Consider the following 20,955-nt stretch of genomic DNA (forward strand, 5'->3'; position numbering starts at 1 on the left):
ATAGATGAAACTTTGCTATGGTCCGTAACCAAGATATGTACAAAAGGATTCCCTATCACATTTGAAGCAATGCACATGAAGGCAACTGCCAAATTCCTTGGAGTGGATAAAAGAAATTTAAAAGGAAAGAGAAGTTTTTTTTTTTTTTTTTTTTTTTGCGGTAAGCGGGCCTCTCACTATTGTGGCCTCTCCTGTTGCGGAGCACAGGCTCCGGACACACAGGCTCAGCGGCCATGACTCACGGGCCCAGCCGCTCCGCGGCATGTGGGATCTTCCCGGACAGGGGCACGAACCTGTGTCCCCTGAACCTGTGTCCCCTGCATTGGCAGGCGGACTCTCAACCACTGTGCCACCAGGGAAGCCCAGAAAGAGAAGTTTGTGTAACAGATTCATGTACTGATCAACACCATCATTAAAGCAACTTGTCATGGTTCAATTCTCAGTGTTGCTTTTTCCCTCAGTGCTATGTAAATAAAAGAAAGATATGTCCTAACAATAGTACTGTAGAGTCAATGAATTATTTTACATTATTTTTCACAGTTAATGATTATTTACTATCATTTTAACCAATTTACTTGTTCACCAATCCTTCCTGTATCCCATTTCTTGGGTTCAATTCCCTTTTTCCTGAAATACATCCTTTAGTCTACTTCCTTTAAATGGTGTTCAAAATGTAAACTCTTAGTCATTATTAGTCTAGAAATTTCTTAATTTTGAATTTACTCCTCAACAGTGATGGTGGTGGAATTATAGGGTAGGAAGTTACCTTAGAACGGTAAAAATACTAATCCAACTGTCTTCTGGCATCTATCATAGCTGATGAGAAATCTGCTGCCAGTCTAACTGGTAATCCCTTATAGGTTGCTATTAAAATCTATTTGCCATTGATGTTTTGATCTTTCATTAAGATGTACATTGGCATGATTTTCTTTTTTTGGGGGGGATTATACTTTTAACATATAAAGACTCATCTTTGACAACTGTGAAAAACACTGTCACTCATTATCATCTTGAATACGATTTCTCCTCCATTCTTCCTAGTTTCTACTAGTGGAATGCCTATTAAATACTCATTGTAATGTTTCATTTTACTCTCTGTCTCTGTAACTAAATTATCCTTTCATATTTTGCTTTTATAGTCCTGTACAGTGCATTCTGGATACTTTCCTCAGCTCTATCTTAATTTGCTAATTCTTTCTTATTGGTGTCAAGTCTGCTATTTAACTCAACTTTTCAATGACTGCTTTTCATTTCTAGAAGTTCTCTTTAAAAAACAGCATCTTGCTCTTTTCATAGGTTTGATATCTTCGTATATGTCTTTGATCATTTTAACATTTTAATTTTAGAATCTCCATCAGATTGTACAATTGTCTGAAGTTCTTGGGAGTCTTGTTATGTTTGCTGATTCTAACTCATGGTGGCTTTCATTACTGTTGTTTTAAAATTCTGGATGGTGAGTCCATCTTTGGTGGGCTACATCTGTGGGAATTCTATGTAGAACAGGTTGAGGCAGGTCCCCAAGAAGTATCTTGAGATCAATCTTTAAGTTGATTTCTCAGCTTGAATATTTGTACTTATAGGGGAGCATACAAATCAGACTTTCATACTCTCAAAGCACCGGCACAAGCTCCTTGCACAGACAATCTTCCTTATTGACCTCTTAAGCAAGCAAATGGTATTTTTCTAATATTCCTTTCATACGTAGCTCTTGGGGGTTTCTGGTTACTGATTTTGAAATGTGTTTCTGAATATTACAACGATTACTAAGAAGACTCATATTATGACCTCAGATTTCAGCAAATCTAACACTTAAAAAGCTGCTATGGACACAAAATGACAACCAGCCAATCCAGCCTCACAGAAATCTTCAAAAGCAGTATGAATTACTGTAAACTTCAGGGAAAAACCCACCACAACCACAAAACACAAAACAAAACAACAACACAAGAATTTGGCAAATCAACTATATCTCATAAAAAAATAAAAAATAAAGAATTTGGCAAGTTAGTACATTTGGTAAATTTGGCAATTTCATCATATGGCAAATTTAATTTTAGTGAGTTGCCTTTGAGAAATATTTAAGTCTGTCTTTTGCAGAAAGAACCATGGACTAAAACATCATATATGTTCTTCTCTTTCCTAGTCTTATTTAAAATAATTATAATATACATAGTTATTATGATATGGTATTTATTAAATGTCAGGCACTCTGCAAGAACTTTACATTTAATTCCTTTAATCCTCCCAGGAATGCTATGAGGTAGGAACTATATTCCCATTTTACAGAGGAAAAAAATGAAGCACAGAAATTATGAGGTCCCAAAGCTGTAAAGGCTGTGCCAGGACTTGAACCCAGGCAAATGAGATCCAGAGAGAGTTCACTTCACCACCACAGCATGCTATGCTACAGAGAGAAAGGAATTGTCAGAGACTAAGAAAAATTTGCAGAGATGATGTGCTCTAAAAGGCCATACTTTGAGTTGATAAGAATATAGACTGAATTTATAAGCTAGTGAACAAAGAAAATTAATTAGCTGGCTAATATAAGGTAAAGCAAAGATTAAATTATTAAATATGTCTGCAATCCATCATAAGCAGTAACTTTCTTTTGTTGAGTTTTCCCTTCCATTCAAAAAAAGAAACAAACAAACAAAAAGGTGATAAGATTCTCTCACTCTAAAGCAGTTTTACTGCTGAAACTACCTTTAAATATCTGTAATGTAACCTATAACCTTTAGGTTGAGTTAATGCCGAAAGCTGTTTAATCTTGTTCAGGAGAATTGTAAACACCATAAAGGAACTTTTTTACAGGTAAGAGTGTTAATGAAGTAAGTTGTAAATGACATCACATTTTTTTCCTATTTTTCTCCTTTTTCTATTTAATCAACACATATATTCACTGTGGAGACCTATGAGCAGAGAAAAGAGGTTCAGTTTTCTTTTTTCTCTGGCAGTGGAATAGACTTTGGTTCTTTCTGATTCAAATATAACATTAAAAAGATATGTCTAGGGGCTTCCCTGGTGGTGCAGTGGTTGAGAGTACGCCTGCCGATGCAGGGTACGTGGGTTCGTGCCCCGGTCCGGGAGGATCCCACATGCCGCGGAGCGGCTGGGCCCGTGAGCCATGGCCACTGAGCCTGCGCATCTGGAGCTTGTGCTCCGCAACGCGAGAGGCCACGACAGTGAGAGGCCCAAGTACAGCAAAAAAAAAAAAAAAAAAAAAAAAAAAAAAAAGATATGTCTAGCAAATTGATTTTTATGTAATGCTTTTGCTTCCTGGCACAACATTAGAAAACCTATCAGCATAATTCACACATAAATGAATACAGGGAAAAACAAATCTTAAAAGATTCCAAAAATGTATTTAAAAAACTCAACATCAATTCAAAGGCAAAAACTCTTACCAAACTATAAATAGAAAAATATTTCTTTAATCTGATAAAGGGTTCTAACCAAATCCTACATCATAGTTGATGATGTAGCATAAGAAACAGTTCCCTCAACGTCAAGAACAAAAGGATACCCACTATGACTGCTTAAATTTAATACTATACTGGAAATGATATATAATGCAATAAGACAAGAAAAATAAAGGATAAAATGATTAGAAGTGGAGAAATAAAATGTCACTGTCCACAGATGATATTATTAGAAGACATTCTGAAGGAAACCTATTACAACTAATAGGAGAGTTCATCAAGACTGCTAGATAGAAAAAAATCAATGTACAAAAATTGAGTTCTTACATGCCAGCCATGAACTATCAGTAAAAGTAATAAGAATTAAAATGAGAATACCATTCATATGGCAAAAAATTAAATATATCATAAAATAAAAGAGAAGTATAAAATCACATAAAAACTTTTAAAAACCTATAAAACTCTCCTTAAAAATAACGTTAATTGGAAAGGAAAATAAACTCTTGTTAAAAATAGAAATAAATAGGTAAGAGAGATTAAGAGGTTCAAACTTCCAGATGCAAAATTAATGAGTCATGGGTTTGAAATATACAGTGTGGAGAATATAATCAATAATTATATAATATCTTTGTATGGTGACAGATGGTACTAGACTTATCACGGTGATCATTTTGAAATATATAGAAATACTGAATCACTATGTTGTGTAATGGGAACTAATAGTTATATGTCAATTATACTTCAAAACAAACAAACAAACAAACTCATAGAAAAAGAGATCAAATCTGTGGTTACCAGAGGTGGGGGTGGGGGGAGGAGGAATTGGATGAAGGTGGTCAAAAGGTACAAATTTCCAGTTATAAGATAGGTAAGTACTAGGAATATAATATATAACATGATAAATATAATTAACACTGCTCTATCTTATATATGAAAGCTGATAAGAGAGTAAATCCTAAGAGTTCTCATCACAAGGAAAAAAAATTTTTCTATTTCTTTAATTTTATACCTATATGAAATGATCAGTGTTCACTAAATTTACTGTGGTCATCATCTTGTGCTATATGTAAGTTAAATCATTATGCTGTACACCTTAAACTGATACAGTGCTGTATGTTAATTATATCTCATTAAAACTGGAAGAAAAAAAGGTAAAAAACAAAGGGAAACTTAGCTGAAAAAAAAAGACTCTGAGACAAATAAAAGGTGAGAGAATTCATTGCCAACAGACTCTGTTACAAAAATGTTAAGGAAGTTCTTTAGAAAGAAGGAAGATTATAATAGAATCTATAAAAAAAGTGAAGCACTCTGAAAGTGGTGAAAATAAAAGAAAATATAAAAAGCTACTTTTCTTTTAAAAATTGTTTAAAAACATAATTAACTGTCTAAAGGAAAAATGGTAACAACATATTGTGGAATTTATAACATGTATAAAAATAAAATGTGTGAGCACCACAGCACAAAGAATGGGAGGGAGGACTTGGAAGTACACCGTTGTAAGGTTCTTACGTTATACGTGAAGTGAGCCAATTCCTTAAAATAAATCTCTCTACTAAAAAAAAAAAAAAATCAGTTCTTACTAATCTACTTTTTATGGAAATTAAGAATCATATGAGGGCTTCCTTGGTGGCGCAGTGGTTGAGAATCGGCCTGCCAATGCAGGGAACACGAGTTCGAGCCCTGGTCTGGGAAGATCCCACCTGCCACAGAGCAACTAGGCCCCTGAGCCACAACTACTGAGCTTGCGCATCTGGAGCTTGTGCTCCGCAACAACAGAGGCCGCGATAGTGAGAGGCCCGTGCACCACGATGAAGAGTGGCCACCGCTCGCCGCAACTAGAGAAAGCCCACGCACAGAAATGAAGACCCAACACAGGCAAAAATAAATAAATAAATAAAATTAAAAAAAAATCATATGAAAGAGTCAAGGGCTATGATTAGCTAAAAAATATTAAAGAACAATGATTAGAGAGGATTTAAGTTTTCTGGTATTACAACTTACTATAATGTAATTAACAGTAGGATGTTGCACTAAGATAGGTAATGGACCAATGGAAAAGGAATAAACAGTCCAGAAAAGAGACACATACATGTCTAGGACATATGATAAAAGTACCATTGTCAACATATGGTGCTGGGAAAGTTTGTAACCCATTTGGAAAAAATTATTTCACACCACACAAAAAAATTAATTCCAGATGCCTTAAATACTTAAGATATGAAGACAAAAACTTTACAACTTGTAGTGAAAAATAAAACAAAAAGAGGAAAATACCTTATCACTCTGGGATAGTGGAGAATTTCTTAAGAGACAAGAAGCACAAACTGTAAGACAAAGATTCATATATTTGACTATGGTACTTTGAAAATCTTCAAAAGACACCATTAACAGAGTGAAAACACAAGCCAGAGATTGAGAGAAGATATTTCCATTATGTGTTATTAAAAAAAGCATTGGGAACCTATTCAGTATAAAAAGCTCGTACAAATCAACAACAATAAAAAGATTTTAAAACTCAACAGAAATGGACTTCCCTGGCAGTCCAGTGGTTAAGACTCTGAGCTTCCACTGCAGAGGGCATGGGTTGGATCCCTGGTTGGGGAAGTTCGGCATGCTGCACAGTGCAGCCAAAAAGAAAGAAACCAAAAACCAAAAAAACCCAACAGAATGGGGAAAAAAAGAGTGGTCAAAAAATAAAGATATAAAGAACTCAGTATCATTAGAATCAAGGACATGCAAAATAAAACAATAATTGATAGGCTAAATAAGACAATTTAGATAGGCTAAAATTAGACTAATAATACAATGTATTGGAAATATGTAGTCAAAATGTAGTATAAATTGGTACAATCATTCTGGAGGATAATTTGGCAATACCTAATAATACTGAATATACACACACCTTAACATATACTAAACTAATAAAAGCACATATGGGTATGATATACATCAACTTGAAGAAAGTAGTAACCTCTGGAGAGGGAGGAAAAGTAAAGGTTGGGGATCTTAGCTTTAGATACAACTTATGTCAAAAGCGGGGAGGGGAGGAAGGAGATCTGATCTAAAAAAAAAAAAAGGTAAACTATTAACATCTATTTAATGTTAGTAATGAGGCCAAGAGTGTCTTTCCTGTATGGTTATCAGACACCTCTCCGCAGACATCAGAATTATGTAACTATACCTTTCCTACTATTGTCAAAATTTGTAGTGCTCTTTTCCTTATGACAAAAGTCTCATGGTACAAAAATAAAATCTAAGAGATCTTAATGGATATTTTAGTATTAGTATAGCATTTGCTAGGTATACTTGTTAATTTTCAAGGAACTACTAATGATTAATAGTTCATGATTTTCATTTTGATACTATATTTCTCCTGATGCAAAGTGAACAACACTTACAACTACTGACATGGCAATGGAAATGAAATAAAGTGAGACTGCTACCTCATGATTCAACAAGATATTGCCTTGGAGGAAGGAAACAAAACTAACTCCCAGTTTTGTCTATATTTTTGAGATTACGTTAGTAACTTTAATAAACTCCTTGATGCTTTATAGTCTTATGCAGTTTGGCAAAACACTTCTCTAACAAGATTCAGCAAAGCTTTTTAATTTTATGAGAAGATTTTCAAATGATATTGATAATTATCTAATTACCAGAAATGTTATATTAATATGATAGTTATATTTATAAAACATACATATTCATAAAAATACACATCAAAGCTGACACTTGAAAGGGAATTCTAAAAATAAAAGTAGACCCTTGCTTAGAAAGGAGTAGGAATTGAAAATATCATTGTATGAATTACCTTCACTAACAATAAGAATTATTGACAAATATTTTCTATACAATATTTAATTAGCTCTTACCCCAAAACTGAGTGAAGTAAATACTATCGATACCGATCCAGTTGTCAAGGCCCAAGGTCACCCAGTTAATAACAAACTGATTTTGCACTCAAACGAGTACAAGTTCCAAATACTTTCTCTTAAATCATTCCACTAATATGTTAGAAAGAAGAAAAAATGTAACAGTGTATTATACTAAGAGCAACAGATTTGATATGGATAGGATAGTTGGATAGAAAAAAAAAAATCCAAGAATCTCAGCAATAAAAGTGACTATAGTTTTTTCTAGTCATTTTTCTAACTTCTCCCTCAATATTGCTTCCCTGTTGAACCACTACCTAACCCCTGTTAGGTTACTTCTAAGACAGACAGCTTGGAACAGACCAAGAAGGGAGAGCATTCAGTTAGTTAATTAAGACTGCCGACAGTCATTTCCATATCCCTGAGAAGTTGTACGCTAGTATATTTTAACATTTAAAAAATGTGGCATTTCCTAATGATAGTCATTTAAAAAACAACAACAACAATTTGACTTGTTAAGGTGGGGGAAGTGAATTGACTTTTTTTAATTAATTAATTTATTTTTGGCTGCGTTGGGTCTTCAATGCTGTGCACGGGCTTTCTCTAGTTGAGCGGGGGCTACTCTTCCTTGCGGTGCTCGGGCTTCTCATTGCCGTGGCTTCTCTTGTTGAGGAGCACGGGCTCTAGACCACAGGCTTCAGTAATTGTGGCACACGGCCTTGGCTGCTCCGTGGCATGTGGGATCTTCCTGGATCAGGGCTCGAACCCGTGTCCCCTGCATTGACAGGCGGATTTGTAACCAGTGCGCTGCCTGGGAAGTCCCTAACTTTTCTTAAAAAAATATTAATTAATTAATTTATTTATTTATTTGGCTGCGCTGGGTCTTAGTTGCGGCATGCGGGATCTTCATTGCGGTGTGCGGGATCTTTAGTTGTGGCATATGGGCATCTTTCAGTTGCGGCATGCAGGCTCTTAGTTGTGGCATGTGGGATCCCTGGCCAGGGATTGAACCTGGGCCCCCTTCATTGGGAGCACAGAATCTTAACCACTGGACCACCAGGGAAGTCCCATGATAAAGTCATGATAAAGTTTTCTTTTTTTAATAGTTTTAGTTAGATTTTAGATAGAGCTTCTGAACATACTTAAAATTTCCTCAATAACTGAATCAAGTATCAGCTTTTAATTTAAAGTTTAATTAATTAAAATAAAATAGAATTTTAAATTCTATTGATTAATAGTCACATGCAACTGATGGATACTGTATAGGATAGGGCAATTCTAGAAAAAGAGAGGGAAAGTTAGGCAAAGATTTCTTAGATTAAAGAACAAGAACATGAAAAGGAAACCTATAAATTGAACTTAATAAAAATTTAAAACTTCTTCAAAAGACACCCTTAAAACGAAAGGTAACTCAGAGATTGGCAGAAAATATTTACCACACACGTATCTGATAAAGAACTTGAAAACAGAAAATTAAAAAGAATTCTTACAACTCTAGCCAAAGTAATAAACAAATAAATTGGGCTTCCCTTGTGGCGCAGCGGTTAAGAATCTGCCCGCCAACACAGGGGACACGGTTCGAGCCCTGGTCCGGGAAGATCCCACATACTGCGGAGCAACTAAGCCCGTGCGCCACAACTACTGGGCCTGCGTTCTAGAGCCCGTGAGCCACAACTACTGAGCCCGCATGCCACAACTACTGCAGCCCGAGTGCCTAGAGCCTGTGCTCCGCAACGAGAAGCCACTGCAATGAGAAGCAACCGTATCGCAACGAAGAGTAGCCCCCGCTCGCCACAACTAGAAAAAGCCTGCGTGCAGCAACAAAGACCCAACACAGCCAAAAATAAATAAATAAATTTATTTTAAAAAAACACAAATAAATTCAATGTTAATACAGGAAGGTAGTTCCCTGACCCTTGATTTCAGATTTTTGTGTTTATCAGAAGAGCCTCATTCTTCCTCATTGACTGATTTTATGGTACATAAATGTAACGATTTTTAACTTAGAAAATAAATTCACATTAATAAAGTATCATTTTTATGTTTTATAAAAAAAGAATTCTTACAACTCAACAACAGCATAAACAATGCAATAAAAATGGGTAAAATATGTGAGGAGGCATTCGCTGAAGAAGACATAAGGATGGCAAATGAAGAGATGCTAAAGATGAGTCCTTAGAGAAATACCAATTAAAACCACAGTGAGGTACCACTACACTCTTACAAGCGTCAAAACGAAAGACTGACGAGTGCTGGCAAGGATGTAGAGCAACTGGAAATCTCGAACACTACCAGTATAATGCTTTTGAGAGTCATCCTTGTTGTTGCATATATCCATAGCCCACTCTTTTTTTTATTGCTAAGAAGTATTCCATTGTATGGATGTACCATAGATGTTTATTGATAACATCCACAAGCTGATGGATATGTGGGTTGTTGTTTTCAGTTTTTGACAACTATGAATAAAGCTGCCATAAATATTCACATACAGATTTTTGTAGAGCCATACAATTTCATTTCCCTTGGGTAAAAATTTAAGAGTGGAATTGCTAGGTTATATATGTTTAACCTTTTAAGAAACTACCAAACTGTTTTCCAAAGTGAAAATTTATTTTTAGCTTAAATAAACCAGAGTCAGATCTTACGCTGAGCTGTACACCATAGTATCCAACATCTCCTTTAACCTAGTCATAAAGCATTAGTTCTAACTCTGCCTCTAAATTAGTGTTAATCCAAACGAATCCCTAAATTCTTTGGGCCTCAAATGTCTTCATCTGGAGACTTGACTAGATTCTTTCTCTTTCTCTCTTTCTTGCTCTCTCTCTCCCACTCCCTCCCTCCCTCTCTCTCTCTCCTTCCTTCCTTTCCTTTCCCTTCCTTCCTCTTTCTTTCCTTCCTCCCACCCTCCTCCCTCTCTCCCTCCCTCCCTTTCACTGCACCATGGGGCATGCGGGATCTTAGTTCCCCAACCAGGGATAGAACCTGTTACCCCTGCAGTGGAAGCGTGGATTCTTAACCACTGGACCTCCAGGGAAGTCTCGACTAGATTATTTCTAAGCTCTCTTTTAACACAAAAATATTGTCTCTCATTATTCTATCATTTCACTGGGTCAACCAAAACTCTTTGGTCTTTTATATAACCAGTCAAGAAATATCTATGCCACTGTGTTCTTTTATAACTAGCTCTATGCAAATAAGAAATTACATGATTTATAAGATGGAAGGGATTCTAAGATAATCTAGTCCAAATACCTCTTTTAAAAATGAGGAACCAAGCTCTTCCAAGGCTTGTGAACTTTCCTCTGCACCTACACACCCGAGTATACACGTTTACAGCCATCGATAACTATAGCTTGCTAGAAGACACGCCATGCCCTAACAGGGTGTATAAGAAGATTCTTAGTGTAGCAGGAAAGGGGAAAGCACACTCTGTGGAGAATCCCTGCCTGATACCACAGCATCCTGAGTTAAACCGGCTTCCACTGAGCCAAACCTGCCTAATTTGGAACTATTATCCCTGCTAAGAATTTTGGGCCAGGTCCTCCAACACTCAGAAATTTCTATAAATACATTTCAATTTTATTTGGTAATCTTTCACTTTCTTCCACTTTGTCTCTTGATTCTATCTTGCAGGAGAGCTGTTAAAGGTGCCAATCGCACTCACTGTCACACTGACTACACAGCTGGATAAAATAGAGGGCTAATTTTCCACTTGAGCAGCAAATCTCTAGCATGCATGGTAAACACAGAGAAGCCACTTTCTGGTTGGAGCGTGGCTAAACATCACCCACAGCTGGGTAACTGACACTTATGGCTGCTCCCTCTTGCTTATCCTGTCCTCTGACTTGGCTTTCCATGAAAATGAGTAAAGAAGGAGAGAGTTGTCATAAAAAGCAACACCTCCCCTGCCCCCAATAGAAGCTCACGAAGGGTGGGAGTGTTGACAGTAAATATTAAGGGTGAGGGAAGGAAAACAGGGGTTGGCTTGGGAACAAACATTGTTGGCTGTCTCTCTCTACGCTGAGAGAAAATGCTCTCTCCGCACACTAGCACAGGATAAAGAAACTGATCATGAGGATGTGGGGAAATGGAAACTCTCATTTACCTCTGTTGAGTGAAAAGGAAAGAGTATCTGAAGAGCAATACTGAATCAAAATTTAAAATGTGCATATATAGCAATTTTACTTAAGGAATTGACACTAAGCAAACACCCAGATGGGTGCAAAAAAATGTAAATAAAAATACGTTGCCTTTAGTATTGTGTGGGATAGTAGGGAATGGAAACCAAAATGTTCAATAGCAGAATAAATCCATACAACGTAATACTATAAAAAGATTCAAAATGAGCTCATGAACATTCAAAATGGAAAGGCTTGTAACAGAAAGTTGTCTCATTATCTGTATTCCCCTTCGCCCTTTCACAGGAGAACCCCAAATCTCAGCTGGAATTATGGCCACCTGGAATAGAGATTTCCCAGTCTCTCTTGCAACTAACTGTAGTCATGTAACTTCATGTAAATTCTGGCCAAAAAGAATATATTGAAGTCTATGTGTGCAACTCTGAGAAATAATCAAAGGGAAAGGGCATGCCTTTCCCTGTCCCTTCCTCCTTCCTGCTGTCTAGAAAAAGGATCTGATGGCCTGAGCTGGTCAACTCACATTGGATCACAAACAGTAAGGCATATATTGAAGATGGTGGGGCAGCAAGCTAGCAGGAGACCCTGGGTCTCTAATGGTCACAGACCTGGACTCTTTACCCCTGGACTTCCTTTGTAAGAGAGAAACAAACATCTAAACTGTTAAGCCATGGTTACTTCAGGCTTCTTATCACTCAGAGCTGAATCTGATCCTAACAGATTTATAACCTAAGAGCAACTAAAGGATATCAGTGCACACATCCATCATAGGAGATTATATACCAAAATGTTACACAGTGATTACTCTAGGTGGTGAGATTACAGGTGATTTGTGTTTTCTTCTTTATATCTTTCCATTATATTCAGAAAAAAATTTATGAGTATGTATTGGTTCTATAATAGAGCTATTTTTATTTTGAGAAAAGCATTCTAAAACTTCAAGTGAACTAAAGAAACAAGTTTTCTTTTATTTAGTCCCTTTGAAGAACTCTGACAGTTTAGCTGGATGGATTTCTTTATAAAAGAAACCATGTTGTCTCAGCTGATATCTCCCATTGAATGGCAGCAGCTTGCCTAGCCCAGAAATAGGTTTTGCCAGGCTGAATATCTCAGGGCCCCCTCAAGAACACTCCAAGGAGATGGTAATCCCACAGTCACTTTGCCAGTCCTCCACCAGGTTGCTATGTACAGCTGGGTCACACAGTTTAACCAACAAGGCAACAACCTCATCCTTCAAAACTTTCAGGTCAACGAAGTGTTGAGTTATAGAAGCCAGATGCGAAAGAGAACACACTCAGATGCATAACTACATAAAAATTCATCAAACTGCACGCGCACTTGAAATTTATGTTAGTTTTACTATCTGAAAATGTTATTTAAAAAAATACCCTGAGCACAGCATCACACTTTCTGGTGATTTCTCTCTACTCAACCTGTTGATGTGACCAAGAATATTCTACGCATTTAGCAGGTCTGCAGGAATGGGGCTCCCCAACGCTTTCTCAGTAAAGGTGAACGTCCAGGAATCAATGAGGGTGTCTGTTCTCTCCTTTTTCCTATCTGGGCACTCTTCTTACATGGCGCCCAACAACTGGTCCCACTGATTCTCTGGATCCCTTTCACTTTTTGATGTATTTATTAATTCTGTTACTGTTTATGAGGTCCTTGTAAGGTGCTCAGAAAAATCTTGTCCTAAGTAGGTAATTCTGACTTTGATTTACTTTGATGCATTTGCTAAGCTCCCTAATGCTTCTTGTTTTGATTATATTTCACTTTTAAAAATATTTTCTGTAACTGCAATGAATCATACTTTTTGATTTCACATTCCAAAGTTTTTAAGTGTGTAAAATACAGTTCTTCTAACTCCTTTGTCCTAGGTTTCAGAAGGGATGAATTTAAAGGCTCTAGGTGTTAAAAAATTCTTAAACTTCCCTGAAACTTTTTCTTAAAAAAAATCCTTATTTTGTTACTTCTCAAACCACTAAGTCTTATATTCCAAGTCCACCACTGTGGCTTCAATCTACCTTTCTAACTTTCGTTCCTAGTACACTCAGCAAGGTCCCAACTGCAGTGAGCTAGAGCTCCAATCACACGTACTAACCTTTCAGATGTTAACAACACACATATAATAAAAATGTTGATATTCTAAAGTAATGAATTAGGAGAATGTGAGAAGACAGAAATGTGTCTATTTTTGTACACACTGCTACAGAACAAAAAACATATAAAGTGCATATGCACATTATGGGAAAACTGAACACCTCACTTCCAAATCTTTTTAAAAACCACTCTATTGAGGTGTGACTGACATATGAAAAGATGTATGTATTTAATATAAATAAGTTGCTGAGTTTGGGGATAAGTATACATCCATGAAACCATCACCACCATCAAGTTTATAAACGTATCTATCACCTCTCAAAGTTTCCTCTCACTCCTACTATTATTATTACTATTTTGTGGGATGGGAGTGGTAGGGAAGAGGGTAGGAACTACCTGGGATAAGACCATCATGTTCCTCCTCCGATGTATTTGTCAGCCAAGGTACTTTCCAAGGCCAGCTCAAATTTTACTTCTCTAGGAAGCTTTGATTCTCTGGGTGGAATTCATCTTTCATAATCCTGATCTTACTATTGCCTTTATCACAGTCTGTCACTAAAACCACATACACTCACTCACATACATCAACAGTATACACAGTACACTTATCTATGGTTTGTTGAATAGTGAGTTACTGAGAGGTAAGGTCTATGTCTTACTCATCTTTAGTTTGCTCCACAGCACGGAGGTTTTGTAGGCATTTAATAATATTCATTGGCTATACAATTAGAGCCAAACGATGTACCATGTACGGCTTCTCTTATCTGTTAGTTTTAACTATCACACAGTTGTTCATCAACAGTTTCTTCCTATTGGATCTATGCAGCTTGACTCAAATACAGTTTAAAATAAATAAGCCACTGCCTAGGGCTCTGAATCCCTTTTTGTTTCTACAGATTTTTTTTGTGCGGTAATTATGTTTATTTTAACAGACAATTTGTTTACATTTCTTGCCTTTATCAGGCCTGTCTCTCAAGTACAAAAAGAGAGAAACTATTTCTGGCTGTTCTATTTTCCAAGGAAACCTTGCAATTTTCTTTTAAGGTCATAGAAGTCTTTTACTTCTACAAGTCTGCTACGTACCACCTAAGACTTTAAGTTATAAAAACCATTGTTTTCTCAAAAGTCTGGAAATGGCTTGCAAGATATAATTAACTGCCTAGAACAAACAATACAACACAAATAGATCTTCCTCTTAGAAAATAACTTACTGTTGGGCTATGTGAAAGAATCTCACTTTTTTTAGTGACTAGAAAATTTTGGAGCAAGAAAGCAGTTGTAGTATGTAAATTAAAATACACAAAAATTTCAAGCCAGAAGTCAATGTAACAGTGCCATGTTGAGTTCAAGCATCATGTCCACTCACATCAGAAATAGAACACAGATGTCTACGACCACCACTGCTGTTCCAAAATATTCTGGAAGTATAAGCCAATGTAATTACATCACAGGAAAAAAAAATGAGGTTAAAAAATTATCTGCAAAGTTATACACCTAAAAACCTAAAAGAATTAAATGGAAAGATTACTAAATATTAAAATAAGACAGTTCAGCATAGGGCTGTGTAGAGAATGCAAAAAAGAAATACCCTTCTTGTAAGTAAACAATGTAGGAAAAGATTCCAATTACAATAACAACAAAAAAGATATGCTTAAAAAAAGGTTTAAATAAAGGAAAAGACATTTCTTGTTCTTAGACTCAATGATATGTTGAAAGAAATAAGTCAATTCTCTCCTTAAATTTTGTAAATTTAACCTGATTCCAAGCAAAATATGAAACGGATTTTATTGGAAACTATTAATTCTAAATTTTATATGAAAAATAAAGGAGAGTAGTCTGGAAAATTCTGAAGTGAGGAACAATGAGTGGGAACAAGTACTACAAGATATTAAAATACACTCTGGAGCTACAGAAGGTAAAATAGTTTAGCAGTGTAGTATTAATAGATCAAGTAGGAGAGAAGAGAGATGAAAAGGAAATGGAAATACAGGTGCTTTTCTACACATATGAAAAGATGTTCCACGTCTTATACATAATGAGAGAAAAATAACATAAAAAAGTATAATGACATACCATTTTTTTCACTTTCCCAGAAGAAAAAAATAAGACAGCTTGATGATAACACTGTAGTGGTGAGTTGGGATATGTTGCTGGCAAGAGTGTAATCTTCTAAGTCGCGATGGGGGCATTTTGGCAATAAAATGAAATAAAAAATGCATATGCCCTTTGACATATATCCTACAGATACACTTCCAAAAATGCTCACAAAAGAGATTATCTATGCGACGAGATTTCTAATCACTAAAGACTGGAAACAACCTCATGCTCACAGAGGAAGGTTTGGTTAGCTAAATTACGGTATACCTAAACAACAAAACACTGTGCAACTGACTTTTTTTTCTAGCAAAAGTTTGAACATATTTTTGAGCCGTGCTGACACTAATTTCACATGTTATGTATTATATTAGCAACAAAAACCATGCCCTAAACTTTAAGTAACAATGAATGATACTCAAATATTTGGGAGGGATATATGTGGAGGAAGGAGAACTCTACCTTCCAGCCTAACATCCATGATTCTAAGCTCCTCCTTTAGACAATGAAAAGACAAAGTGTCTGTTACAAATATTAAAAAAAAATTTTTTTTTGAAAGGAGTACTGAAACTATTTCATTGTTTAGAATGAAAGTAACATGAAAACAAATGACCTAGGATCTTGTTAAATGCAGACTCAATTAGGTGTGGACATGCTGTTTTATAAAATGAAGCTGTTCTAAATTTCGACATGAAATGATCTCTAAGATGCATTTCTAACTTTAAAAAGAAAAAGGAATATGCAAAACTAGTGTGGGCAGTATCTCACCATTTATGTAAAAAACAAAAAAGGGATGGAAATTACACACATGTGTGTATTTCCACGGAATATCTCTGAAGGATCCACAGGAAACTGACAACTGAGATTGCTCTTGGGGAGGAAGATAAAGGTGGCACAGGATCTTCTCTCTCTCTTTTTTAAACTTGTATACAGATTTTTAAAAAATTAAACAATGTGCATGTATTACCTATTTTAAGAAACACAAAAAGATGCTCAACATCACCAATCATTAGGTAAATGTAAATCAAAACCTTACTGAGATACTACTTCACATCCATTAGGATAGCTATTATCTAAACGAACAAAGATAAAATGACAAGTGTTGACGAACGGTGAAGATGTGGAGAAATCAGAACCCCTGTGCATCGCTGGTGGGAATGTAAAAAATGGAAGGCAGTATGTTGGTTCCTCAGAAAATTAAATTAGAATTACTGTATGATCCAGCAATTCAACTTCTGGGCGTATACCAAAAAAATTTGAAAGCAGAGACTTGAACAGATTTTTGTACATCCATGTTCACAGCAGCTTTAGTCACAACAACCAAAAGGTGGAAACAACCCAAGTGTCTACTGACAGATGAATGTATAAAACATATGTGGTATACAAAAGAATATTATTCAGCCTTAAAAAGGAAGGAAATTTTGACACAGGCTACAACATGGATGAACCTTGATGATATTATGCTAAGTGATGTCTGGAAATGGATGGTGGTGATGGCTGCACAACAATGTGAATGTAATGTCACTGGGCTGTACACTTAAAAATGGTTAAAACAGTAAATTTTATGTTGTGTATATTTTATCACAATTTTAAAAAAATGTAATGCACAGGGCTTCCCTGGTGGCGCAGTGGTTGAGAGTCCGCCTGCCAATGCAGGGGACACGGGTTCGTGTCCCGGTCCGGGAAGACCCCACATGCCACCGAGTGGCTGGGCCCGTGAGCCATGGCAGCTGAGCCTGTGCTCTGCAACGGGAGAGGCCACAACAGTGAGAGGCCCATGTACCGCAAAAAAAAAAAAAAAAGTAATGCACAAAGAGAAAATCTGAAGAGACCTATAGCAGGTAAAGAAATTAACTTAGTCATTTAAAAATCTTCCCAGAAAAGCCCAGGCCCAGATGGCTTCATTGATGAATTCTATCAAACATTTAAAGAGAAATACCAATTCTTCACACATACTCTTCTGGAATCTAGAGGAGAGAACATTTCCCAGCTCATTCTATGAGAACAATATTACTGATACGAAAGCCAGACAAAGACATCATAAGAACACTACAGACCAATTTCTCTCATGAATATATATATATATATATATATGCAAAAATCGTCAACAAAATATCAGCAAACTAAATCCAGCAATATCTACAAAGGATTCTACATCATGACTAACTGGGAATTATGCCTGGAATGCAAGATTGATTTAACATTAAAAATTCAACTAAGTTAATATACTATATTAATATAATAAAGGACAAAAACCATATGATCATCTTGATACACAAAGGAAAAGCATTTGATGAAATCCAAGACCCATTCATGATAAAAATGGTCAACAAACCAGGAACAGAAGGGAACATCATCAACTTGATAAAGGGCAACTATGAAAAACCTACAGCTCATATTGTATTCAGTGGTGAAAGACTGAATGCTTTCTCCCTAAGACTGGGAAGGGGAAAAAAGACTGGCACCATTGCTTGCACCACTTCTATTCAATATTGTATTGGAGGTTCTAGCCAGTGTAATCATGAAAGACAAAGAAATGAAAACATGGAGAAATCAGAAATAAAAACTTATGTCCGCACAATATTAATAGCCCCAAAGTGGAAACAATCCAGATGTCTATCAACTGGTACCTGGATAAACAAAATGTGACATATTCATATAGAGTATTACTGAGCAATACATGCTACAACATGGATGAACCTCAAAAACACTATGCTAAATGAAAAGTCAGACACAGAAGACTGCATATTGCATGAATCAATTCATATGAAATGACCAGAAAGGGCAAATCTACAAGACAGAAGATAGATTAGTGGTTGCCTGGGCCTGGAGGTAGTTATGGGGATTGCTAATGGGCACAAGGGATCTTTTTGGAGTAACGAAAATATTCTAAAATTGGATTGTGGTGATTGTTGGATAACTCTAAATTTACTAAAAGTCACTGCAATGTACCTTTTAAATGTATGAGTTTTGTGGTATGTTAATTATACCTCAATAAAGTTATTTAAAAAATGTTAATAAAAAGCAACAATTATAATAATATCCTTTATATTATTAATACTACTTGTTTACCTGTATTTTCATACACTGAGAAAACATACGAGAAGGAAGACTTATTAAATTAGAACATCTAATTATGCCTTTCTCTATTTTACTGGAATAGAAAAATGCAGAAATACTGTATTTAAGAAAAGCCAATCTCTGCTTAGGCCATAAATCTGAAGAATAGATTATGCAAGACCTTTTATTATTCACGTTCCCCCACCCCATTCATAAGCATGAGTGATGAAAAATAAACTGCACCTTAAGGGCAAAAAGGGTGTTAGTTTTACAATTCCTATTAAAGAATGGCTTTCTTGAACATCATCTATCTGATTATCTATCCTTGAGAGAGCTAAAGTTCATTCAGCTGTGCTTTCAATAAATTAAAATGTTTTAGACCCTTAGGGCATTTCCTTCAGATATATGGTCAATCAGGGGCAATTTAAACTTCCTGTTTCCTCACAGTAAAATTCCCACCACAGGCTGGGAATTTAGTCTTGATCACCGAGCCCCTTGGGGCTTTCAAGCTAACTCCTTTCTCCTACGGTCTTTCCTATTCCCCTTCATCTTCTGTTAGCATTCTTGCCTTTTCTCAGGATCCCCGCAAATTCTGACATCTGTCCTTCTGACTTAGCCCTTCCTGATATGCCAACTCCTAGTTTCATCTCACCGGTCATCCCTTTCCTTTCTGGGGGGCACGGAGGTCTCCTCTGCCATTTACACACACTTGACCCAGCTGCCTCTCCAATCTGCCGGACCCCATAATACTTATAATAACAACTACTGCTCCCACGCATCAGCATTTTCAAAGCAACACCAGAGGTTCTTTGAAAAATTCCTTTTAAAGATTCTCACGGCACCACTTTTTTATCTGAAGAAATCTGCTCCTCTTTTTGGTACATTTTCCCACATCCATACATCACTACTGTAAGGACCTTTTACTAAATATAGCCAAAGTCTAAGAGACAAGAGGGTGTGAGGATTGACGAAAGAAGATGGTTACCTTAATAAGACACATAGTAAGAGTAAAGAAACAGATGGCATCCCTGGCAAGAGTGGGGAAATGTATTCTCATACATGATTGGTACAATGGTAAACCAGTGGGCAAATTGGCCATGTCTGTTACAATTTTAAGAAGGCATCTTCTAGGATACAATTAAATACATTTTGAAGCATTATATTCAAAAACTACTTGAGCCAGGGCCCAACAATATCACTACATCAGAAAATTCACTGCAATATTGTTTGAACTGCACAGTAAGCCCGCTGGACTTTACATTCCATAAAGGCAGAGAGTAAATCCGTTTTCTTCACTGGAATATGCCTAGTACCTTGGGTAATGCATAGCACAGAAGAGGCAGGTGTTCAGGAAGATCTGTTGAATGAATAAATTAATGATGATGACTGAAGAGCAGTTTACCCCTGGACCTCTGCTGGTATTCAGCAAGCCAGGAAAGAACTTTCCATTTGGAATGCTAGGTTTTACTGAGTTCTGTGGCCATGATGCATTCTTGGCCCTTGTCCTTCAAGTACACTTTGCGGATCATCAGAGCAAATGGCAGAGGGATTTGAGTACCCAGAGTAAGCCAGTCACAAAACAAATGTGCTACTGCAGTTATAGGTAACAGCAATGCTGTCATGCTTGTTCTGTATGTCATACTATATGTATTACATGCAAATATAAAATTTTCTTTTCAAGTCAACTGTTACTGAAAAAAACCTTGCTATATATATTTTTTGCCTTAAGTATAAAAGATTTAATCTTCAGGGTAACCATTAGGACTTTGAAATGCCCAAGACTAAAATAGTCGGTTTTACCTGAGAGCTCTATTGAACAATGTCTGTGATTTGGCCTCATGTCACTTTTCAGAGTCTGAGGAAAGCATTCTAAAGGGAAAAAACCTATCACACTGAGGTGGTGATGATAAAACATGACCTTTCTAAAACTTGAAATGATATTAAATCATAAAGACACACGAGGGCACTCTAATCAACCAGCAAAGAGAAACACAGAAAAGATAGTGAAATCAGGTTGACATTTTAACAATTGTACTGAAATAGGTGAATTAAGTCCTGGTAAAATTGCGAGTGTTTGTACTTTACAGCGAGAAATTTTCTGTTCCTGATCCAAAGCCTAAGAAGCCAAAAGGATTCTGCAAGTCTGAAAACTGCAGGAAGAATTCATCGCACTCAGATGCAAGGTGAGGATTAACCACACCCCTTTCTAATGATTTGTTAAATTGACCTTGGAGCAGGATTTGCCCCTTTCAAGCCAATATTTTCTTTATAATC

General features: G+C 36.3%; 1 protein-coding gene across 4 annotated transcripts in view; it reads right to left on the reverse strand.

Moving 5' to 3' along the window:
* Positions 1–20,955, reverse strand: part of INTS9 (integrator complex subunit 9) — a 109,932-nt gene that overhangs the window by 83,949 nt on the left and 5,028 nt on the right. Inside the window, exon 2 of one of the 4 annotated variants that reach the window (XM_067745281.1) lies at positions 5,694–5,743. The exons of the other annotated variants lie outside the window; for them this stretch is intronic. The gene's annotated coding sequence lies outside the window, so the exon portion shown is untranslated. The remainder of the gene's footprint in view (positions 1–5,693; positions 5,744–20,955) is intronic. 4 annotated transcript variants of the gene reach the window in all.

This window comes from Pseudorca crassidens, chromosome 7 (genome assembly GCF_039906515.1).
Source record: "Pseudorca crassidens isolate mPseCra1 chromosome 7, mPseCra1.hap1, whole genome shotgun sequence".
In the NCBI taxonomy this organism is placed as follows: domain Eukaryota; kingdom Metazoa; phylum Chordata; class Mammalia; order Artiodactyla; family Delphinidae; genus Pseudorca; species Pseudorca crassidens.